A 26,060-nucleotide genomic window follows, 5' to 3' on the forward strand; every position below is an offset into this window, starting at 1 on the left:
GAAATGTATAAAATCCACAGTCTAGTGATTAACAACAATTTTATTTACGTATACTTGAATTGGTGGTTGGAGCAACCTTTTGTTATCTGACGAATGTCTCTGCTGCGCTGGCAAGAATGTCTCTGCTGCGCTGACTTCGAAATATTTACGTTAGAGTCCTCCCACAGGACTCTTCCTATTACCTTCTGCAGGAATATTGTGGTTCAAAGAACGCCGTCGCAGCGGTAAATTATTTCTTTGTGTTTCTAGCCACAATGAATTTCACGTTTCACTGAAAGTTTTCTCTGGCGTGTAGTCGAAGTGAGAGGGTCTCCTGGACCTAAATGGCTGTTGTTGGTCGAATAATTCGTCTCGTCCGAGGCTCTAATAAACGTTCCTTCTTCCTGGCACGATGCTCGGCTTGCGGTTAATGAACAAGCGTGATCGCTGAGCAGGAACCGGGTGTCTTTTTTCCGGCGTTCCTTCCGCGAACGACACGGTTTCGATGGTCGGCCTTCTAACGGGCTGCTGGCAACGGTTTCGAACCACTTATACACTACCGGCTAAAAGTTTCGAATCACACGAACATTTCCTCTGGAACTGTCCGGGCAAACTTCCTCGATATTAATGCTTTTCGGGATCGCTGCTGGAACTGCTCAATTTCGCCATGTGTGAATTAATGCAATGCTGTTAATTATTGTATTAGGTTGGCAACTAAGTTCGCAAACTTCACATTTTCTCAAAGAAAAGCCATTTATACATATTTTTTAAGCACGAGTATTTTATATCAAATTAATCGCAAAATTCACAGCTTTCCAATGATATACAGTTCAAAAGGAATGGTCACTGAATGAGGTTATAATGATACAATAAAAGAATTACGAAACAAAACGAAGCGAATTTAGTTGCCAAGCTAATTGAGTAAACGTTCTATAAAACTCAATAATATCGAATGATATGACGTTTGTGTTATACAAGGCACACAATTATTTTATTTAATATCAATTCAAATCTTGAGATGTGGCGCTGTGGACGAAACAGACAAATATTGACTCACAGCACTTTTGCATTAAACGGTACAATCGTTCGCCCTTGAATTCATTAGTTAATGATCATCCAGATCATCTGATCTCATCTATCATTTCACTATTTTCTATTGGAGTATGTTTGTAACAAATTCATGTAGAAAAATCAAAACAAAAATCTGAACACCATTATCTCCTCAACCCCAAAAAGGGTATAAATCCTTCAGAGCCTCAATAGATCGCTAGATCTCGGCTAGAAACCGTTCAGCAGAGGCATTCAGAGCACGATCGAAAAGTTGCACGATCAAGGATCGAGAATAGGCGCGAACCAGCTCGTCATCGTCACGAGAGAGAGCTTCTCGGTCACTTGGTAGCGTAACTCGGGACAACGAGATCGTAATACCGATTACGAGGCGGGTCTCGGCGACGATCGACGAGTATATGTACCTTGGTCCACGAGGTCTGGATCACGGTCGTTCGATCTCGATCGCGTATCTCGAGAGGAGCTCGACCTGAATCCTCGAACGCGCGCGCGAGTCGATCGTCGTACCGTTAATCGATCAATTTGCAAGCAGCGTCGATCTTCGGATCGCATCTTCAACTCTCCAGGATTCAGGCCAATCCACGATTTCGTGGAAAACTTCGCTGCCGGATTCCTGATTATTACAGGATACAGAACCGGGTTGCCTTTCGCTCGATCGGGTCGATCAAGATCGACGATTCGACCCTGCACACGGTTCATTACCACCGATTTAACCGATCGGGTACTGCCCTTTACAACCTCGAGCTCACCGGTTTCCACTGGAGCTAATTGAAAAGCCAGAATCGATCGCGGTCGACGTAACTGGGATCTTCTGCGTTTGACCGCGTTGTTGTAGTTGATGAGAGAGTATTATTTGACTATCTTTACAAATCAATAACAGCTGAATTTCAAACGTTTAGTTCGCCGGTTACTGCAGGAGAAAATTGAAAAGCGGAAAAAAAACTTTTTAAAAAAAAAATCTAAACCGACTTCGAGAAAACGCACTAAAAAGTATAAAATAATTTCCATTTAATATATGTGAATACACACGAACTTAAATACAATACAATCTTTTCGAAGGCGGCGCAAAATTGAAAATTTTCGACATTGGAAATTACGAAAATCCTTAAATTGTTCTAAATACTAATATATTTATATTTAAATAATAATATATTTGCGCCGCCTCTCCGAAAAGATTGTATTGTATTTAAGTTCGTGCGTATTCACATATATTAAATGGAAATTATTTTATACTTTTTAGTGCGTTTTTTCGAAGTCGGTTTAATTTTTTTTTTTAAGTTTTTTTTTATTCCACACTTTTTTTTATCTCTGTTATTATCTCTGTCAGCCGTCACATTCCAAATCGTAATTTATAAATATCTGAAAGCGGCAATCGATAGCGGTAACGACGTCGCGTCGTTACTGTTCCTAATGTCTAACATTCAACGGAGTTCACGACGGTATCACCACCCTACATTTTCGCAAATAAAATCGTAATTAATAAAGAAATGTAAAATTTTTTTTGCACGCGGGGCCATCCCGGGAACAGGCTCTACAAGTTGCAGAAGGTTTCGTTCCGATTGGTCCATCCATCTCGACGTAATCGGTGAACATACATAGAACAAAAAAGCGAAAAAACAAAAAAAGGCACATACAGATCGAATTGAGTAACCTCCTCCTTTTTCGAAGTCGGTTAAAAATGGATCGCGATCGACGTAACTCGACTGTAGAACCTTCTTGTTCAGAGATTCCATCATTTTCTTCTGTAAAAATGGTTCAGTATTATTTGGTAAAATAATATTTGAACATTGAAGATAGACATTGAAACAAATGGCGGTATCGAAGGTGTTAATGGAGCCAAGACGAACCGCATCTTGGCGCCTCGGATGAATTCCAGAGAAAATATGCTAACTAAGCGGTATGCCTGTCCTATTTCGGTTCTCAGATCGCCAGATCCGCATAAAATTCCCACGAGCTTGACGATGCTGAGCCGCGTGATTTCCCCAGCGCGGAACGGCGTTTTATTTCATAATAGAGAGATTTGAATTTATTAAGGCAATCTCGACTCGCGTACTTCTCTGAGGAATTCGCTTGGGAATCTAAACGACCGATCGTCTCCTATCACAAAGAGTAATTTCCTTTCGGCGCTGGCAGACGGGATACACAGAATATTAGCTGCACGGTGTAGTCTTCTTCTCTTGACTCTCGGCAGGCTAACCCGGGATCGTGTTTCACTCTAATCGCGAGGAAACGCGCCGATAAGTCGGAATCATTAAACCCCGGGCATGAATCCGAGATCCGCCGTGCGGTATGCCCAGGAAGTAGCTTTAAAACGTGCTAAGTGTTCGATAATGAGCTCCTGTCGCCTCCGTTCTCCTCCCCCAGAGCCCCTCTGCCACCTGTTTCGAGCTCTATCCTCGAGTTCGTTCGCCCTGGGAACACACCTGACACACCTACACTCGAACACCTCTCGGTGACGACGACGACGAACGGACATCGATTCTCGCGTGAGCGAACGTTGCTTTTTAGGTTCGATTCTTTATTGCAACTCCGGAAGACGTTCCCAGCTTCCTGTACCCAGTGGCTTGTTAGACCGATGACGTTCCATCCTCTATTTTCGTCGAATCGATCCCGGGCATCCGACAACGTGCTTTCCTTTCATTTAAGCCGATGACTGGCGAATTAGACTACGTAATTTTACGTAGCTTTTTACACGCTATGATTAACCTAACAAGCTTTAATGATCGAGCCTTTGGAATTCGACGGCGGATAATGGTAATCAAATTTTATAGTTTGATTTTTCCAGCAACTTCTCTTGTAGTTGGTAATGGTATCTCTTGAATTCTTGCGACAATGTCTACAATCTTCTGCGACGATTAGGAATATTTTATTTCTACTCTGGTGGAGCTAGTCGGTACGTGTGTAAGTATCTACCACGCTCAGGAATATTGTAATTTTATTTATAATTTGAAGGAGCTAGTGGTAACTTCTTCTTCTTCTTCTTCTGTGCGTATTATAATTGTTAATTATCAGTCTTTTTAGACCTTATGATAGAACCTGCAATTTTCTATGACGTCCAAGGATATTGGAATTTTATTAATTATCATTCTTTTCAGCCCTCACAACGGTGCCTATAATATTCTACGACGTTCGGTAAGATTGTAAACGCCAGACAGAGTAGAACAATAATGAACTAATATTTAAAAATTACTAATAGTCTTTTTAATAGTCATTAGTCAAAATTTTTTGATCAGTTAGCGATAACTAAATGGCAAATAGTTAGTCACAGCTCTCTAAGTAATCGTTAACTATTGCTTATTAGTAGTTGATGATCAGTCATCAATCTGTAGTCATCAGTCACTATTGTGCGATTAACATGCATTAATATTATTAATTAGTTATCACTAACTAATCAAAAAGTTTTGAATAATGACTATTCTGCTTTGACCAACATTCAAAAAGACTATTAGTCATTTTTAAATATTATATTAGTTTATTATTGCCCTACTCTGTCGCCAGACTGCATAATTTCATCCCTTATTTTCGCACGTCTGAAAATTTGAACATTCACGATCACATTCAAAAAGTACAAAATGACAACTTATTTTTTGGATTTACTATATTCAGTCTGTAATTTCAATTTGCGAACCACGTCTACCACTGAAACAGGTCTTGTCTGAGATTGCTTAATAAAAGAGCAAGCTCTTATGATGAACATAAAGTTAATTGAACGATCGGTTTTTACCGGAAATCCGAGCAGTCTCAATATCGAAGTTCGACCATTCTCGATTGAATTCTTTTTGTGAGGGCGTGTCGTGTTTACACACGGGGTTTATTAAGAAATAATTGAAAGATAAGAATTTTGATGGGGGTGAAAAGCAACACGACCTTTCGTGCGATCGTTCGACGACCAAAGGGTAATTGTTTTTCCCGAGTAATTGGTTTTCTCCCTCGGTTCTCTTCCTTTTCACTTTTCTGCTTCCTCCCTGTTGGTAGTGGTAGTGTACACACGAGTGTAACGTATACTAACTTTTTCGCTCGCACACACGATCCTCGAGCAAATTATGAGCTAGAAATTGAGCGTTACTGATTAAGGGCGGAAGAGATAATATGCGGTGCGCGTTCGAGGATATCGTTAGCCATAATAAGACACCTTAAATGCCTTTGACGCGGAGCGGGCTCGTCTTCCGCGATCGTGTAGGCTCTCGGTTCAACAATCCCCCCAGTATAACAATTCCCTCTCTCAAACAAAACTGGGAAAACACGGGAAAACGCCCATCAATTTCCGCCGAGCCCCATCAAATCTGAACTATGAGCTGTACGAATTAAATGGCTCTCACGGTTATTCCGATTAGTGGCACAGTGGGGTATTTGGCCCGAAAAGTCCGAGAAAAGTCTATTTCAAAATTTTACGTTTTTTTACAATTATAAAACTGATTGATGGTTTTGTTATATTATTGAGTAATAGCCGGTGCTGTCTCTGGTATGATTACATTCGATAACGATTTGTGATTCTACGTGAAACAAATAGCGGTAGCGAAGGTGCTAACACTAAACACTTTTATTTTACAATTATTGAAATAATAAAACTGATTTCATAAGGAATGTTTGTATATGTAGATATCTTTAGTAGAGCACGTATTACAACAGAGGCCGCACGAAGTCTAAATAAAATCCATCTTGTCATTTTTATAAGGGAACATGTGCCAGTTACTTTTAAGGCTCGGTAGGTTTACTGTTAGTTAATGTAGCTGTGGATCGTAGTCCTGTATGTGCAATTGCTGGGTATCGATTTGTTTGAACAACTAAATTCATTATCCCCTAGCGAAATACCTTCGCGTATGAATAAAAGAAAATGGCAATTGTTATTTATAACAAAATTATCGAGATTTTTTTACATACAGATCAGTCGTAATAAAAGCATATTGCATTTTTTAGTGTAACGGGGTTATTACTAAATTACTAAAAGGAGTTCGATAATTTTCTTTCAAATGATAATTCCAGAAGGTGTCGTTGCATTATATTCACCTACACAATTTGCAGGATTATTTGCCGGTAGGAACCTAAAGCGTCAATTAAACATCTTGAAATCTCAGAGGTTGGAAGGTACGTTAAAATTGCATGCATAGTGTGTCATGACACTGCAAAATCGGTTCACAAGCGCTCTTTGGACAACCGACAATTTCCGCGGACGATAATCGGGTGACCACGTTCGGCGTTCATTGTTCGGGAATGAGGAATCGTTTATCGTCGGTGGACGAGTCATTTATTACGAGATTCCACGGATGTCACTCGGTGAATGCGATGTCCGTTATGCGGTCTACATACGCGTTCGCCGTGTGCGGCACCGGCCACGATCAACGAAAGGCGATCGCAGTTACTTGCCAGTGGAGATTGTCATCATCCTCTCTCTCTCTCTCACTCCTGTCTCTTCGAATCTCCCTTCGCGGTTCTGATATTCTCACTCGAAAACCGTCAGTAATTAACTCGAGTACATTTTAACCCAAAGTATCGAAACCAGAGCCACTTAAGCTGACAATCGATAAGGAATCGATCTGAATTTCTGAACATGGATAGGAACTTGAAATTGATATTGCCTGGGGGCTACGAGATTAAATAATTCAGAATAATTTGTAGTTTAATTCTCGATTAACTAAATGCTCAAGTAAATAATAACTAGACTTTATGCAATTGAAAATATCAATTAACAATCAATTAAAAGAACTTAAGAAAATTTTTATTTGGCATACGGATCCGCCGTCCAATAATAATTGAATGAATGGGTTGAAGTTGTTGCTACATGACCCGAGGTCATCGCTTGCTGCGAGTTCTTTTAACTTTTCCTGTGGACGCGTTAGCGAGTGAAGAGAACGAGAGAGAAACAGCGTCAGAAATGTTAATTAACGGAAAAGATTCCGGCGGATAAAATACCACCGAGTTCCCGGGAGCGAGCAGTCATCTAGGAGGGCAGAGCTAGCTTGTTGAAGATGGAAGAAGCATTCGCGGAGTGTTGGTCAGGGCCGTAGGCTCGCTCGGGGTCAACGGCCAGGCGGCGCCTCGAAGATCCTCGGACGAGAGATAGTGGGGCAGGTCGTGGCTGAGAGTCCGGGGAAAAGAGAGGATGAGAGGGAGAGAAGGAGGAGAGACTGGAGAACATCGGAGAACCGAGAGCCAGCCGAGTTTGACGCCGGATGCGACGCGACAGCTACGCTCCTGGCCCAGGACATCTCTAACTAGGATACAGTCATTCATTCTGATCCAATATAGTCCAATCAATAATTCAATCTCGTCTGAAATAATTCAATCTCGTCTGAAATAATTCAATCTTGTCTGAAATAATTCAATCTTGTCTGATATAATTCAATCTTGTCTGAAATAATTCAATCTTGTCTGAAATAATTCAATCTTGTCTGAAATAATTGAATCTCGTCTGAAATAATTGAATCTCGTCTGAAATAATTGAATCTCGTCTGAAATAATTGAATCTCGTCTGAAATAATTGAATCTCGTCTGAAATAATTCAATCTCGTCTGAAATAATTCAATCTCGTCTGAAATAATTCAATCTTGTCTGAAATAATTCAATCTCATCTGAAATAATTCAATCTCGTCTGAAATAAATCACTCTAGTGTCAAATGAATCACTCTACATAGTGTGAAATAATTCAATCTAGTCTGAAATAATTTAATCTGGTGTGAAATAACTCAACCTAGTTTGAAATGATTCGATTCAGTCTAAAATAATTCAATCCAGTCTGAAATAATTCAATCTGGTGTGAAATAACTCAACCTAGTTTGAAATGATTCAATCCAGTCTAAAATAATTCAAGGTATTCTAAAATAATTCACTCTGGTATGAAATAATTCAATCCAATCTAAAATAATTCAATCTAGTCTGAAATAATTCAGATCAGTTATTTAATTTTTATGTGAGGTCCAAACCCAATCCAGTTCTTGGAGGTGAGATGTCTAGCAGTCACGGTTCCGTCTTGAAAATGCATTGTACTTTTTAAAATTAATAAATCGGTAAATGATCCAATCCGAAATAATTTTATTAATAATTCAATCTCTCATTTGAAATAGTCCGAGCAATTGTTGAATTTAATATGAACTTGAAACCTAGTTTGAGGAACTCCTACCTAGATTGGGTGAAATTTTTTACCACAAAGAAAAAGTTCACGTTTTCCCAAGGGAAAGCAATGTTCTCAAGGTTTTTCAATTAGAATTTTTAAGTTCGTTCAACCTTGCTCCCCTATTGTCGATGCAAGCCGGCGATAAAGCCTAAAGCCCGGCCTGTTCGAAGAAAAGCATAGGAGAGAAACGATGACGATGACGATCGCGCGGCTGATGATGATGAGGTTGATGATGATGGTGATGATGATGATGATGGTGGCGGCGATGATGAAGAAGAGGGCTCTCGTCACGGAGCGGTGAGTTTCTAGCAAGCCCTGGAATAGTACCTTCGGCTCCTTGCCCTTCTCTCAGGGCCCTTATGCCCTTCTTCTCTCGTTCATATCGTTCGAGGACAAGATCTCGTGAACGTTAACATCCTGCTCGATGTTGAACCAAATGAGAAACATTAATGATCTACAAACGGCGACACAATTCGCTTTTCAAGGCTGCTTGACACGATTTATTCTCCATTTTACAACTTGAAGCAGGAATGACGCCATCTTGGCGACATTAAGATCGTGCAGACAATTACTGGAGTTGCAGTTAAATTATTTAATTCTTCAAACAATAAATCAGTGCACAGCTTTATTTATCTTAATAAGCAAACAAAGTAAAGCCTCCGAATAAAGCATTATTTTTATTTTAAAAACGTTTTCCCCACAACACGAAATATTCTATTTCCAAAAATACGATGTAAACCATAAATCTACATTTTCAAATATTTGCTCTGTGTAAGCTGAATCTGACGGATACTGGACAGATTTTCCAAGATGGTCGATCCCAGATCTACAGGAGTCTCGAAAAGAGGCGGCGGTCAATAATTGATCCATCGTCCGATTTTTTCCGGCGCTTTATGGTCTCAGGACGTTAACGACCGTCGAACCGATCGACATCGGCTTTTTGCCGGGCCCTCAAATTGCAATGTATAAAATTCACACGTGTGCAGACTTGCGCTCGTGTAACATTATACCTACCCAAGCGTTCATCTTGTATGTACCCTAAGCGAGTAAAAGAGAAATGTACCCTAAGAGAGCAAAAGAGAAAGAGAGAGAGAGAGAGAGAGAGAGGAGGCTTGCATCCACGGGTCTGTCTATCTTCAACGTCTTATTCCCCCTTTTTCTCCGGCAGTTCCCAGATTTAATCAGAGTCTTTTCACGCTGCGTAGAACGTGCGTGACACACACACACACACACACACACACACACGCACCGGAGGGACTAGACGCGCGATTAAATATATACGAAGGCTCCGCGATGATTTAATGGCCTGCGTGCTTAATGGACGACTCCTAGCGAGAAGGCTTCTTTTTCCTGCGGACGCGTTTTCTCCGGCACCGTGACAGCCGCAAAGTGCTGCTCGCTCGAATAATTTCCAGGAAAACAACGCGCCGCACCGCGATCACTTATTAACGCGCGCTACTTTGCGCGCGCGCCCGCGCGGAATCCTCTCGCATCTCTGCCCTTTTTCAGTTAACGCGATCAAAATAGCTTGCGCCACCGAGGTTCGTCCGTGTAATCCGACGGAATTGCCCGGTGCTCGACGAAATTGCCGCTCGCGAAACAATGAACGCCTCTCGTCTCGTTCAATGACGAATAATGGACGCGATTTTGTCAGCCTTTATGGAAACGACCGCGAACCGGTTGCTCTCGATGGTCCCAGTACAGCTTTAGCTTGTTGTCAATCATATCTTGCTGCAGATTATGCGCGTATATAAATTTTTTCCGAGCGAGGTAGAAATTGCCGTGTAACAATGAACGCCTCTCGTGTTCGATGACGAATAATGGACGCGATTTTGTCAGCCTTTATGGAAACGACCGCGAATAAATTGCTCTCGATGGCTCCAGTAAGCTGCAGGTTGTTGTCAATCGTATCTTGCTGCAGATCATGCGCGTTTATAGATTTTTGCAAAATGGTTAGCGAGTTCGAGACTGTCGCTCATAAAACAATGAACGCCTCTCGTTATTTATTTTGTAATAATGTATGCGATTTTGTCAGCCTATATGGCGATGATCGCGAACCGGTTACTCTCGGTAGCTCCAGTGAAGCTTCAGCTTGTCGTCAATCGTACAGATACTTACTGCAGATTATGCGAGTTTACAGATTTTTGCAAAATCTTCAGCAAACCTTACTTTCTATTTACATATTATTAAATGTCGTATTAGCTGTTCCGATTTTATACGGATTTTATGGTCGCCGGTGTGGCAATCACCGGTCTTCGACGGGCCGCTGAAAATCTGCTTAACAATCAAGGGCTTGTTAATCCGTTCTTAATAGCGATCGCAATTTCGTTAGCGAGCGAACAACACGTGTAACATAGTTTAACGATGTCTTCCGCGAGCTTGTTAGAATCGAGTAAATACAATTTAATTATCCCTTTTGACGTTGTTACAGGAGCAAGACTCGTTTCGTTTCCGTTTACAGGGACGTTATTCTACTTTTTCAACGATTCGAGGAAAAATTCATAGGAATTCGACTAACTCGAGGTCGTAACAGTTGAGATCGTAATTGAAACGAACATGATTCCGAGGGGAGCGAGATGCTGAAACGAAGTAATTATTTCGAGAACGAGTTATCGAACGGCGACGTAATCGCGAGAGAGCCTAGCCTCGAGTATGGCGTTCCGCTTCCCTGGCATTGAACTCACCGAGTTCTATCCATGTGGCTCTGCGACGGCCACCTGTCCGCGAGATTCGGCTTTCGCTTTTCAGCGGTTTGTTTTTTTGCCATCATCCTTTCCGCCAAACACACTCGTATCGGACCGAGAGATCAATCTCTAGACTAATAAGTAGCCTCGGCGAATTAGGGGAAGGCCATCGAGACGCAGAGTTGGTCAGTAGATACATCTCCAAGCAAAACACAAATCCTCTGTATCAATTCTAAACAGATTCTAGTCAGAGGCGGATTTTAACTGAAGTATTGCAATTACGATCGTGTAAGAAGCAGTAATTAATGGACTGCGGATTTTATGCGTTTATAGCAAAATTGAATAGATGAAATTAAAGAAAATTTAGATGTCTTTAAATAACGAAACTAAATTTATAGGACCCGTTAATATGATATTAATATTTTGAATTTACTCGATTATTCAACAACTTTATTTCTTCGAGTATATATTACAAGAAAAATGGCTAACAATTTGGATCGACACATTCTCGATATTTTCGTAACGTACTTTAGTCACTTTTAGTGCTCAGTAAACGTAGTGTTAATAAATAGAGTGCTCCGAGATTGGAGTGAAACAGGAAATTTTGGACGTGGGACGAGGTTCTACCGAGAATTGGGGAGGATTATGTTATCTATGTATTAGTTTTGGATTTGCTCTGACAGATTGACAGTGAACCTCGCTAACGATAAGTGGCACAGGTCGCCGTTGGGTCGACGGACTCTCGAAACACGCGGTACCAGCATGAATATTCGGCGGGCGTCGTAGCCGAACACGAAATTGACTGTCCACTTCGAATACGAACGAACACATGGCGTCGAGCATTCGCACACTTCGGAACGTTGCGTTCCACAGAATTGTTCGCCAGCATATCTTGTCTATTACACTTGAGTGGGGTGGAGTTAGGATCCAGAAGCTAGAAGGTAGAAGCACGTTTGCATCGAGGTCCAGTTCCAAGTAGAGGGAAACGCGTTTCGGTTCTACGCGCGCGCGAGCGCGATGTTACGGACCTTCACCCGTTGCTCAACGCGGCTACGGCCCTGACTTTGAACGTACCTCGGAACCTCGGCTCTCTCTCACCGTGGGAATGGTGGCCACGAGGTATGCATCGACCGCCGAGGACTTTTATTCGATCGACGAGGACTTTTATTCGACCGACGAGCCGCCGATCGATCATAAACACTAGCGGATACGCGTCCCAAACGTGCTGCCCTCAGGCCGAGATCGATCTACCGTAAGTCCCGTGACAAATCCGCCGATTTACGAGCTCCGGCATCTTCGATGACCTCCAGATCTCTTAGATCTCTGAGATCCTCACGATCTTTCCGATATCCAAGCAAATTTCTGGACGTTTGATTCACGGCTCTCAGAGATCGCTTTATTTCTAGGGAATTAATAATAAGCGGAATAAAATTTTTTAATCAGTCACTGTGGAAAATAATGATATGTCACCCAGAGCCTCTTCAATTCTGAATGAACAGATGATAAGAATACTCCTGCATCCAATATAGTAGACACATTAAACAATTTTTGAATTGATCTCTTTGCAGCCTGAAGAAAACGAGACTGTATTTATTTAAACTTTGCTCGACATTTCAATTTCTCGACTATCAAATCGAATAACTATTAAAGTCTAGAATTCATCGTATCGGTTCGGTGGATTCAATTTTAACAAATTGACCCCCAAGTGGACTTTTAGTACGTACATTAAAAATTCAATGTTCCATTCTACTGAATTGCCGAATAGACAGCAATTTTGACATTAGACGTGACGGGCACTAAAAATTATTTATACACAATATACTTCCCTCTGAAAATGACAAGATTGCATTTTTTATTTTTGCGGCATTTTATGCAAGATGAAAATTGTGTTCATTAATTGCAACAGGTAGTACTCGATAAAAATATCTTTTTAATAATCTGTTTAGCACAGCAATGTTACTGAACTATTTCGATGTTCCCATGTACGTTCATCTTTAACAATTCGAGTGTCCAAAAGTGGCTCAAAACTTCCACAGAACAAAAGTAATTTAGTTAACGTAAATGAAGGTAGAAAAAGTTCAAGATGTATGATGCAAATCTTAATCAAATTCGGTATGCACGATACACACAATACTAATCAAAACTAATTTATAAATATGGCCAGATAATTCTGTCTCACATTTCTGGAAGACGTGACAGCCAAGGTATCGATTCTCGTATCAAGATTGCAAATGAAATCGAGCCGCGACTAACAGTCCACTTATGAGTCAACCAGCCTGCCTCACTAATCCAGGAGACCAACTCGATCCTCGGATCACTCTTCCCGCTTATTTGCGACCGCGTCGTCGGCCTCAAGCTCTCAACTAACAATTACAATCCTCCTCTGGTTCAATACTCTGAACACTAGCCGGTGTTGTGAACACTAGTGACCACGTACCTTGATCGTAAATCCACTTGACACCGAACTGGCAGTCCCGACGGTCTCACCGGCTGCTCAAATCACTGGGTTGTGTCACACTTGTCCGCGAACTTGGTCAACCGTTCGTGGTCCTTGAGCGAAGGGTGAGAAAGGAGGAGGATCAAGTTGAAAATGAAGAAAAACAAGTAAGAAAATAAACGGGGACGGAGATGACAGTGGACAGAGAGGACAGGTGTTCACCGATCAGTCGATCACACGCGACGAAACACTTCTCGGTTCGGAGTTGAGAACGACCGGGAACGAACGAACGAAAAAAAAAACAATTCCGCTCCTGATGGCTGGGCTGTCGGCACGGCTCTGTCTTCGAGGCGGCGCATCGGGCTGACTTTATAAACCGGCCCGGCCTGGTGGTGGTCGCTTCTACTTGCCGGTCAAACCAGCCCGACGATTGGCCGAGATCCGGCAAAACCGGCCGCCGATTGGCCGAGAGATCTAGCGGTACCCGTGGCTCCATCCGAGGGGGATCTTCTCTTTCCCTCCGAGTCACTCTCTTTCTACAAACGTTTTCTTTCCTCTTTTCTTTCTCCGCGCGCGGCGTACTCCTTCGCTCTGCTATCCACGCGGGGACCCCGGCCCGCGCTACACGCACGCGGCACACACACGTACTTGCGCAGGCTGGTTACTTCGCGTAATTAGGGAACAGTGACATTTTACCGTTTTTTTCTCTTTCTATCTCCTCCGCCGCTGCTTCTTTCGTTCCTTTCTCCTTTCTTTCTCTGTACGGTTCTGTTGTTCTCTCGAGGATCTGTCTTTTTCTTTCTATCTTCAGACTTGCTAGGCGGTCGAGAGAACTCGCGCGAAGCGCTTCCGAACGGAGAAATGATTTATGCTCGCGGTTACCGCGACCCCGACCCGCTACCCGCGAACTGACCAGAGATAAGAATTCTATGGCGACAACGGGGCTTTTCTACGGTGTTTGCAACCTGCGCCGGGGGTCTACGACTAGTTCGCCGTTCTACATCTTTGCGAGGAGATTTTGGCGCTTACTGCTGCAGACAGGGTTTAAAAGAAGAATTAGACGAGGTACTCAACGAGGGTTGTTTTTAGCGGAATGAAAATTTTCTGCAGCGACTGCAAAAGAAACAGGATTAAAAGAAAAATTAGACCAAGTGTCTTTAACGTGCTATTTTTATTGAACTTCAAGCTAGATTATAATTAAACTTCCGGCGTAACAAATAGTAGTTGAAGAGATGTTAGACGAATTATTATTAACGTGCTGGTTTTATTGAGTAAAAGCTAGGCTGAAGTTGAACTCGTTTTACTATAAGACCTCAAGAAGTTTCTGTTTTAAATAATTTTCTTAATCTATTTTTGGTGTAATCCTAGTAACATGTAATTTGTCAAAGCTCGTACGTTTTGTTGACACTAAGCCTGTTATATAATTTCATAAAAATGATTCGTAAAATAACGAATCAGGATTTCTTGTAAAATACGTTCGCGTTAATTGTATACCACCTGAGCAGAGTTGAGAAAAAATTTCGAATAAAGTGGGTTTAAAACCCACTTGGAAGAATCTATTCGAAATTTTTATTTCAATAAAATTTTTGCCCAACTCTGCACCTGAGCACCAGAACGTCACTAAGACAAAGATAAAGTGGAAGCCTCCCCTTCATAATCGACCCGTAAAGCGGTTTTCACAAAATCGTGCATTCCTCACAGTTATTCTTGAAATTTATAGTAACCATAAATTCCGCAGCATATGCAATTTCCTGATGCAAACGCAAGCTCGTAAATAACAGGTGCACACACACACACACACACACAGTATTGCTTAAGAAGAATGATATCTTCATTTTCCTAAGATATTGTCCTACAATTTAATGGAATTCGTCGTTTTACAGCTTCGAGGAGACATCGCTGCGACTTTATTATTCGACTTGAAGTAATAATAGATGTTTTTACAAAGTTAGTACGACGACACCGGTAAACATATGTATCCGAATACCTTCGGCAATCAATGTGAAGAAGTCTAATTTTACAAGATCGAGTCACTACCAGCGCTAGGACTGGATTCGCGAGTGGATGATCTGAATAAGTAAGTGCGCAAGTTATCAGTTATAGGTTGTAAATTAGATTGAAAAGCTGCGTGCATATACCCGTTACATATACATATAGCATTCTTGGACGTATAAAATGTAATCGAAATAAATAATCTCGCTGAAACGTGGAATAGTAGTTACCATATTAGACCGAGCCACGATAATAGCGGACGTAATTAAAGAAACGGATTCCTATTCCACTTCGGTCTCTGTAATCCACATTTTTATTGGCTCGTAAAACATTGTATTTGTATAATTAACCGGATCATATATGGTCCTCGCATAAATATCTGTTACATGCTTATACGGAGGAAGAAGAGGAGCGAAAGGATTACTTGGAGCGTTCTAACAAGGGAAGGACCGCAAGTGTCCTACTTCGATTTTGATCATCTTTTGTGAGGCGATGGTATATGGATCCCTAATGATGTCTGCAAAATATTAGGTGTAGTTACTTAATAGTTTTAAAGATATAAACAATTGGACTTTAAGGCAACCTGCTTACACGGCTAATGGAATCTTGAAAACTTGAGCTGCAAATCATGGTATATCAACAAGGTATATCAACAAGTTTAATCTTTAAAACTATTGAGTAACTACACCTAATATTTTGCAAACATCATTAGGGATCCATATACCACCGCCTCATAAAAAATTATCAAAATTGAAGGCGGACACTTGGGGTCCTTCTCTTGTAAGTCTCGCCGACAATGAAGCACAAAGAATCTTCGATCCCACTTTTTAATTATTATCTTCCCTCATTCCTGCGAACTTAATATTTGCTGCATTTGTTTCAGCAGAGCTTGAAAGTACACCTTGTGGGAGAAACTTGACCAGGTGAAATTTATAATTCCTGGAAGATTGGAAGAATTTACTGATGGCAATATAGGGTAAATGTACATATTACTGCGAGTATACGTTTTGCTGCTGTATTTTTTCCTAATGAGATTAAAATACGCAAAAACAAATACTTTGCCCTGAATAAATTTGTACAATCCGGGTTTGAATTCGAGTTTGAATTTGTGTCAACGAGCGATTCTATGCCTTTTGGCGTAGAATTATTGTAATTTGCGAAGACCGTAGCCGAACAGAAGTAATTTGAATGTTTCATTGCGAGCATCGCATATACCCGCAGGCTATTAGTTACTGCCTTATGGGTAGAACCTCTATGTTGATCGTCGGCAAAGGAACCGGTAGAGTTAGCACTTCGATGACATCACATCGACGTAAGGTGCTTACCCTGCGTAATTTTTCGGCGTGACTATTGGTCGAAAGTATGGGGCCAAGTTGTTTGGAATATATAATCACCAGAAGCAATGGTACATCATTAGTAGACATTTTTCTGATCAATGATGAAAAGGCTAGCGCTGTGAAAATGTTAAGAATGCTAACACAATTCCTACGTTTAAGAACTCAGCAGAGCATGCTTCCGGTTAGAAGAAGAGAACCCGATGGATATTAGCAAAATATTCAACGCGTATGTATATTCTTTATGTACCATCATACACGTTGAAGGAACGATAACAGTCCTTGAAATTGGAGTAGCAGAACTGGAACATCAATTTGTTGAAATAAGGTTTAGTTTGAATAGTTCTTCAGTCATATCAAACTTCTTCGAGAAACTACAGAATTTGAGAAAGAAGGCGGCGAAAGTATCAAACAGGATAAAGGGGGAAACATGTTGAAAAAAATCCAGCATGCCAAAGAAACAAGAAGAGAAGACAAGAAGCTAAAGGAACAATAGACAGCGAGGAGGATCATCAATTTTTCAGGAGGCATCAAACACAGATCGTTGGCCAGCATCGTGAAGGAAGCGGCGCGGCGTCGAGTGCACAGAGCGAGTAATTTGCGTGCGGCGATGGCTAGTGAATTACCGATCGCTGGGATAGCTGTAGAGGATCATCGGGGATCCGAGAAGAAGAAGAAGAAGAGGATTTGCCGCGACCGCGGGCGTAATCTTTTGCTCGGCGTTCGGCGACGACATAGCGACGGTCCCGCGGAAAAATGCATAGCTCGGCCGGCGACGGTGAAATATCACCGTGACCGACCGAGTCAAATCGACTTATTACGACACCGAGGAGCTCTCGGCACCGCCTAGCCGCACGGAATTGCAAAAACTCGAGGCTACTAATCGTCGATAGCGTCTCCGAGCCGCGGTCAACGACTAGGCATCGTCCCCGCCGCGCCGTGAACTTGGCCGTACCAGCTAAAGTGGGAGGCTAAGAGAGCTAAGAATGCCGAAGAGAGCTGAAGTTGGAGCTGGAAAGAGCTGAGAGAGTCGGAGAGAATTAAAGCAGGGGTTGAAGAGAGTTAAAGAGATCTAAAAACTGTCGAAGCAGGAGCTGAAGAGTGCTGAAGGTGTTTAGAGCAAGACCTGAACAGAACTGAAGAAAGCTGGGTGAACCTGCAGAGCAGCTACCTACCCTCCGATTTCGATGACTTTTTGATCCGTAGCGAAGCAGGAGCTGAAAACGGTTGAAGAGCGCCGAAGCAGGCGCTGAAGTGTGCTGAAGAAAGCCGAAATGGGAGCTGAAGAGCTGAAGAAAGCCGACATAGGAGCTGAAGAGCTGAAAGTAACTAAAACAAGAGCTGAAAAAAGTTGAAGCTAGAGCAAGAGCAGAAGAGAGCTAAAAATAGCTATGGCAAGAGAAGGAGAGACTTGAAGGTAGCTAAAGAAGAGAGTTACGTAGCACCGTCCGACGCGCCGAATTAATCTTACTTATTGCCTCGCTTGACCCCCTGCCACCCTGGCCACTGTTCCAACAGGCTCTTCCTGGTAGCAGAGGGCTTCTTCCCGTTCTTCGCTTCGTCTCTCGCAACGCGGCCTTTCCGATCGAACCACGGAAAATTTCTTCTGCTTCACTGCCTCTTCTTCTTCCTCCACCTCGATTCTCTTCTGTCTTCGTTCCGCCAGTTTTTGCAAACAGAATGACGAAGCGACGCGGATATTGCCACCACCGTGCTAGCGAGAACAATATTTTATCAAGCCCCCGCGTGATCCTAAGCGCGACACGTATCTGGATAATGATCGGACGCTTCTTCCGCGACGGACACCTCGCGATTTGTCCAACGGACACGCTGCTTGCTCGACACGGGGCAAGAAGACTCTCTGGGTCACGTAACAGGCGGCTTTGTTTGCTGCTACTTGCTGTTAGCATCCGATACTTTTTCTCGGGACTATGAGCGTCGTTTAGTTTCTTTTGCAGGCGTGATTGTTGTTGATGGAAAGGATTGATATCCTTACTTTCCTTCGGCAATGAATAGACTGCGGATTTTATTAATTGATGAAGACAATTAGTAAAGACAACAATCTGGTTACTATCATGCTGTTTTTTCAAATCCTGAGATTATAAAAGTATGAGAATGATCGACAATTTTGTTTGTCTCGTCAATGAGAATACATTCTCATCGAGATGTACAAATTTATTCACGGCACAACATTTATTTTACGTATTTTAATCTGATTGGAAAAGAATACCGCAATAAAACATAGACCCGCAGTAATAGGTACATTTATTCTAATTCCACGTGAAGTCACTTACCTACAGTTAATCTCGCAATGCGATTTTCCGCGAATTCTGAGCGTTCCCGAGTTTTGGCGAACGCAGTTGTTCTGGAAGCTGATCGGTCGACTGCTAACAAGACCATTAGGCAGCTTCAGAGATAAAGAGAAGAGAGAGGAGAGAATGAGGAGAGACAAGAAGGAGAGGAACAGTAGAGAGGAACCGATCGGCTGCTGGCAGGGTGGCGCGTGTACGCGGCCGCTCACGCAACTGCGCGTAATTTCCATTCAAATGAACCGGCCGAAGAAAAGTTAACTGTCGCTAACGAGCTGCCTCGCCACGGGCGCCCATAATTGCACACGGCGGAAATGATCGGGTCTTAGACGACCCTCACCTCTGACCACTATTTTTCGACCGCGGGAAAGTCTCGGAGATATGTATTCTAATTGCGGATACCAGCAACGGCGAACTAATGGGTTCCGCTGACAACCGGTGATCCGTGAAACTGCTCTAACACCACCGAGAGACTTGACAGAAAGACAGACGGAGAGAACACTGCATTTCCTAGCTACTGAAACACTGCAGAAGTAATTGCGGTAGTCGATAATGCGCCCGGTTCAACCCTTCATCATTTTGTAAGTCTGAATTTTGCTTCTTTATCTATAAGAATAGACTTTGGGAATTGGCGTGAGCCAATTTAGCTTGCACACTGAAATAATTACCACGAAGTCAAAGCGGTTTGATTAATTTGTCGCGTTCACTTGAAAATGCAGCATTTAAACCAATTAAGCTTGAATGCTTAAATAATTAGTCCTATTATCATGTTAAATGTAGGCTATTAGCTTTAAGAATTCCCACAAAGTCAAAGCAGTTTAATTAATTTGTTGTATTCATTTGCCAAATCTAGTATTTAAACCAATTTAACTTGCATGCTTAAATAATTGGCTCTATCGCCGCGTTAAGTGATGATTATTAGCTTTAAAAATTCCCACAAAATCAAAGCTGATTAATTACTTTGTGGCATTCACGTGGAAACCTAGCATTTCCACCAATTTAGTCTACATTCTAAAACAATTGGTTTTATTTATGACGTTAAATGCCAATTATTAATCTTGACCATTTCCACGAAATCAGAGCAGTTTAATTAATTTATCGCATTCTTTTGGGTATCTAGTATTTAAGCCAATTTATCCTGCAGACGAAAATAATTGGTTTTATTATGACTACACAACGGAACTTTATGCAAAATGAACATTTTCTATCCAAATTGCAGCAAACTAAGGCGAAATAGATATTTATTTTCATTCTGAAAATGCTTAATAGGGCGAAGATAAGTATTTTTAAATCCTTCTGTTCTTGTATTATGAATTCTTGATTCTGGTTATAAATTCATAAAATGCGCTGTTAATGCTAAAATAATTATATACAACGTTATATTCTGCTACGAGATCAAAAAGTTAGATGGAAAGTTAAAATTTAGTTTATACGAAGTTCGATTAAACATCAATTTCTAAATTTCTGGACCAGCTCTAATGTGAGCAATGCAAACGTGTTAAAATTGTGTTTGCATACACTGTTTGCAATACACTCAAATAATCATCGATTCAAGTGATTTTGTAGCGTCTTCGAGGCTTCATCTTCTTGGTTGGATGCATCTCTTCTCAGACCCTGGCCTCTATTTTTCACAGATCGATATGCAGCTCGCGAATTTGCATAACCATCCGCAATCCACAGATCAGACAGGAAAAAAGCATCTGTCGGAAGTCTGACAAGGGCGATTTGCATACTGCCACTGGTCGTCCCCCCGACTACGGCGTCCGCATGTTAGATCACCGAGCATAAAACGCTACAGTTAGGCACTTAGACTGAGCAGCGACGTTGATTTCGGCTGATTGTTTTCCCCGGTTCTGTTCACGGTCTGTGAACTGCGCTGTCGCCGGCAAAACTTGTCCAGCAAGGTGTTTCGTATGCTTCGGCTTTTATTTAGCAAACCAATTAACGCTGTATCCATCAACGTCTATTTTCCACAATTTATAAATTAATGAAAAATCGAAACGGAGTTCCTCATTCGAGCACATATTGTAATAGAAAAACCTAAGTATTAGGAGTACAAATTAATTTATGGTTCTAAAGTTATTCGTTGTATATACATTCATAAAATATAATTCCTTCCTTCTATGATTTTGCTATGTTATTACTACACTGCGGATCTTTATGCAAAATAAAAATTTGTCAGCGTCGATTGCAAGAAACAGAAACTAAATCGAGTGTTATTAATAAAGAAAGAATCATATAATGTCATCTTTAATTTCGAAAATTTTGAATTTCGTCTACTCAATTTTGCTGTAAATGCATAAAGATCCGCAGTCTAGTTATTATGTTAATTTAGGTGGTTTGATTTCATCCATCCACCGATTCCATCGTGGAAAATGATCGTGCAAACTCGTCGAGGGAATCTGGGAAGAACAGCTGATAGTTTATCGCGGGGACCGATTTGGTTTCACGGGGGGGAGACATTTCTCCCGGTTTGTCACCAGGCGACCGGATTACCGTTACCGTTCTGTCCGAGGAGAATTGATCGCCCCCACCGAAACAGAGAAACAAGTACAACGATGGCGCCCGTTGAATAACCAACGAAGGTCGTCATCCAAGGCTATCGGTCGGAACCGGTAAATTGTAATTCCATTTCTCGTCTGTCTCGTAAAGAAGCCCCTATTCCCGTGAGAAGGGGACCGAGTCACGCGAAACCAATTACACGCGGAAACCAATTAATAGAGACGCCCTCTCTCCACTGAATTCGCCATTGGAAAACCGGGGGTCGCCATTTTAACCCTGGATAACCGAGCTTATGCAAAAATGGCGACCGGTCGCTACCTATTGCTATGGGAGCGAGCCTAATCCGAAGCCTTGTAATTAAATCGTAAGGAAAGGAATTAATATTTTTTTACTTTTATTAACTCGATAAATCGAAATTGGCGAAGTTTAAAATAGTAGGGAGTTAGTTATAATCTTGAATCTGTGGAAATCTGGGAGTAATTCTTTTTGCACTATTATTGCAAACCTTTATCGAATGTAATGAATCCGGAAAGACCATTGGATATTACCCCAATGGTATAACAAATCCCTTAATGAAGTTTCATAATCGTAAAAAAACTTACAGAAGGATCGAACATGTTCAAATATTAACAACTATACCAATTTAGATGATAATGAAATTAAATCTGTGTGGAAGTGCTCTGTATACCTGCAGTGGGCGTAAAAAGTATTTGTACGTCTTTTAAAATAGGTTAACTTTTTTATAATTGTACCAAAAGACCTGATTTTTTGTAATCAATTAGAAGTATTAGTTCACGAAAGGATATGCAAAAAAGATTTTCCAAAAATTATAATTTACCAGGTTACATGCAAAAGTAAAGAAGGCATTTTTTTAAACTTCTTTATTTGGGCCCTTAATGAAAATGTAAAATATATGTTTTGTAGATCTATGTTAGTTATGGGTCCCATGGAAATCACCGACACAAATTTCCCTGACACGGTTTTCACCGACAATAACTTTGGCCGACAACGCCTGTAACCGAAGACGGTTTTGACCGACAATAAATTTAATTGACAACGAATTTGATTCACAATGACTTGAGACGACCACAGTATGTATTATCATATGTATTATATGTATGATCATACTGTGGTCGTCTCAAGTCGTTGTAGATCAAATTCGTTGTTGGTCAAAATCGTTTTCGGTTAAAGGCGTTGTCGGCCAAAGTTATTATCGGTCAAATCTGGAATCGATGAAATGTTGTCGGTGAAAACCGTGTCGGGGAAATTTTTGTCTGTGATTTCCATGGGACCCGTTAGTTATACACATACTGAAAATTCCATCCAAAAAGGTTGACGCAGGAAGAAACGACACACACGCATCGAAAGTTTTAAATTATTACGTACATTTAAACTTAAGTATTAAATTTAACTACGTCGGACAGCAAAAATTGTACGACTTGTACGACTTGCGTAAAAAATTTTGTTTTTTATATGGTCTTAAACTTCCTGGAAAAATGTCTCGATCTCATTTGCCGCAAAAATACGACCAGGTGCAGAAAAATCGCGATGATTGGCAAAATGATAAATCGCCTGCAAGTTCGGAATTTATTCCGGTAACTGTTCCTGTTCGACAGTGATCAGCCCGGATCGCCGTCAACGACGTTCTTCCTATGGTCTTGCGTGTCCGTCATTACCGGCATGCCTCGCCGCGGAGAAACTAATTAAGAATAGTTTAACGCGAGTTAGAAATACGTCGGCGAAGCGGTACGTGGCATTCCGCGCGGTCACTTCCTCGAGCGTTCTGGTTGCGCGGAATAATTTGTGGATCACGTTGCGCTCCGCGATGTGCAAATCGTCTGTCCACCGGTTGCCGTTCCGGCGTGCATAACTATCATCGTGTTTTCCGATCGAAGAAATCGCGTGTCTGCGTCGACGCACGATCGGACACACATCGTCCGCGAGCTGTCTTCCCGAATTTCACGCCGGATTCTCACTGGCGACGTCCATCCTCGACTGAACACCTGCGTTGTGCACATTCTGGTGTAGCTGCATCATGGTACGCGGAAAAAGTGGATTCTTCTCTTTATTATTTGCGCTCAGGAAAATCTCCGAGGAATCCTTATACAGTCCAATGTTTGAATAGATGACAGTGTTTTCAAATTATTAGACAATTTGCAATGCTTCGTTCTTCGACGCAGGTTCCAAATTTTTAATTTTTTGCGAGACTGTTGGATCGATTACTTCTTGATTGCATTCTTGAATTATTGTAGAATTTCGAAAGCTTTCAAGAAAGAGAAAGATCGAAATGATCGAATAAATTTCTGTACTCAAGCACATTCATGTATAGCACACGTATATTGTATATTATAATTAGACATTGGATCTTTATGCAAAATAACAATTTTCTACCTGATTTTCAACAAAATGGAGTGAAATAGAAATTGATTTTCTTTCCTAACATGTTTAATAGGTTGAAAATAATATAACAGTATTTTTAAATTCTTCTAATGTTTTTACTGTTTGAAATTACACCTACTCATTTGTGTCATAAATGCATAAAATCTGCTGTCCAGTTATACTCAAGATAATAAAGTCAAGAAGGTTCGAGTCCAGCACAATGGTTATTACCAAGATCGCTAGCAGCGAAAGTGTCGATGTCGATACAGACTAAATATTAAGAAACTAACATACAACGGGAAGAATACTGGTGGTTAGCGAGTGCAACAGCAAAGATGCAATGCGAATGCACTGTGTCGTCCGCATTTGGACCGTTCCCGATCCGTAACACGGTCTCGTCCGTCGATATTGGAGTTCTAGGACGACGATTCGTCGTCCGGCTGTCGATCGTTAAGCTGAACCGTCACGGACGGCAAAAGTTGGAGCGTTTATTGCCAGTTGGCAACCAGTTGGACTAGCAACCGGCAACCGGCGCAGCTACCTTTGAATCGAGCATCATAAGAGATCTCTCCCATACGGGGCTGGTATCATGCTACTCGCATGAGCACGATCAACGAGCTAGCAACGTCCGTGGCTTCCGGGCCCGCTGGAATGATACCCAGCTCAGCCAAGAATTCAACAACTAATTCGTCCTTAGGACTCTTCGAGATTTTGTTTTACCGATGAAGCTTCAAATATGAATAAGGGAAACGCTTGTTTGGAAAGAATCAATTTTTCTGAAATTTTGGTCCAACATTTTTGATGGTACCAATTGTGTTATTGTGAACATAAATATTGCTATGTCTCACCTGAAATTTATTCATGATGCTTCGAAAATGAAGGTAAACACTTGTTTGGGAAGACTAAATTTTTCTAAAATTTTGGTTCAATATTTTTGAAAGTATGTACCAGTTGTGTTACTGTGAACATAAATATTACTATGCCTCACCTGAAATTTACTGATGAAGCTTCGGATATGAAGGTAAGAACGTGTTTGGAAAGACTGAATTTTTCTGAAATTTTGGTCACAGGTATGAGTTCGAGAATACTTGAACTGCACACTGTTGAAGAGCGTCTTTTTATTACCACGTTTATATTAACTTGCCGAGTTGTCGTTGTTGTTGATGTTGTATATGCGTCAAATCTTGTAATCGAATTTTAAACCACTTCCCGATGAGTTAGAGACTTGAAACTTTAAACATAGCTCAGAACTGGATGACAATGCAATATTAAAAAACAAATTAAAAAAGAACTATGCGTGTAGGAGAAAAAAAGAATTTTTATATTAACCGTCACACCTCGCCGCGCGACTCTCGGTCTACGTCATCACGTTCAGCGATCCCCACTCCGCGCGCCAGCGCTCCCTACTCCACCACGCGTTCCCACTCCGATTCATGCCCACTCCGCTGACCCATTTCGCAGGAGCTCAGTGTGGAGTTCCATGAGTTCCATTCATTCAGTTCCATTTCGGACTCCATCAAGAGACGTCGTCTCTCGGACTCATCCCCTCATTCTACCTCGCGTATTTCCATATCTTGCGTTCCATTTAAAAAAGACTGAAAAGTAGAAAGTAAAAAAATATATAAAAAAACTTTCTAAATCCCACGCTTATATTAAAATGCACTAAAAAGGAGAAAATAATTTTTTTTGACATTAGTGACTACAAATAAAAGCGTGGAGCGACCACGAAGATTACGTCAATATAGTTTAGCGCTCCACGCTTTTATTTATAGTCACTAATACCTAAAAAAATTATTTTCTCCTTTTTAGTGCATTTTAATATAAGCGTGGCTTTTAAGCAGTTTTTAAAATATATTTTTTTAGTACTATGTCCATGTAATCGATGAGACCTCGATCGTGTGTCGCATGCGAGCGAAAATCCCGTCGAGTCTAACCGCACCCTAAGTCGAGTATTTTCTAATTACCGGTCCGCGTTGTAAATCGCCGGGCAGCGCGAACGACTAACGGGTTCGAGCGGGACGATCCTCCTCACTGATGTATATTATACCGATTCCATCCGGTGGATCGATCTCAACGTGCTCGTGTTGCTTCCTCCGGGACTCTGTCCGTATTTCATAGTCAATTATCCGCGGAACGATCATCGCGATGAAGAACGCGAACTTCAAAACGAAGCTTGGCGGACTTCATCATCGATCCATTAACCCTCGCGCTTACCGACGTACTTTTTGCACATTCACTGGCAACCCACGGTATTGATATGGTAAA

General features: G+C 41.4%; 1 protein-coding gene across 2 annotated transcripts in view; it reads right to left on the reverse strand.

The window, feature by feature from the left end:
* Window positions 1–13,635, reverse strand: part of Tyn (trynity) — a 70,798-nt gene extending 57,163 nt beyond the window's left edge. For both annotated transcript variants that reach the window (XM_076436643.1, XM_076436635.1), the window contains exon 1: window positions 13,280–13,635. The gene's annotated coding sequence lies outside the window, so the exon portion shown is untranslated. The remainder of the gene's footprint in view (window positions 1–13,279) is intronic.
* Between the last annotated feature and the right edge of the window lie 12,425 nt (window positions 13,636–26,060).

This window comes from Lasioglossum baleicum, chromosome 1, assembly GCF_051020765.1.
Source record: "Lasioglossum baleicum chromosome 1, iyLasBale1, whole genome shotgun sequence".
Classification (NCBI taxonomy): Eukaryota; Metazoa; Arthropoda; class Insecta; order Hymenoptera; family Halictidae; genus Lasioglossum; species Lasioglossum baleicum.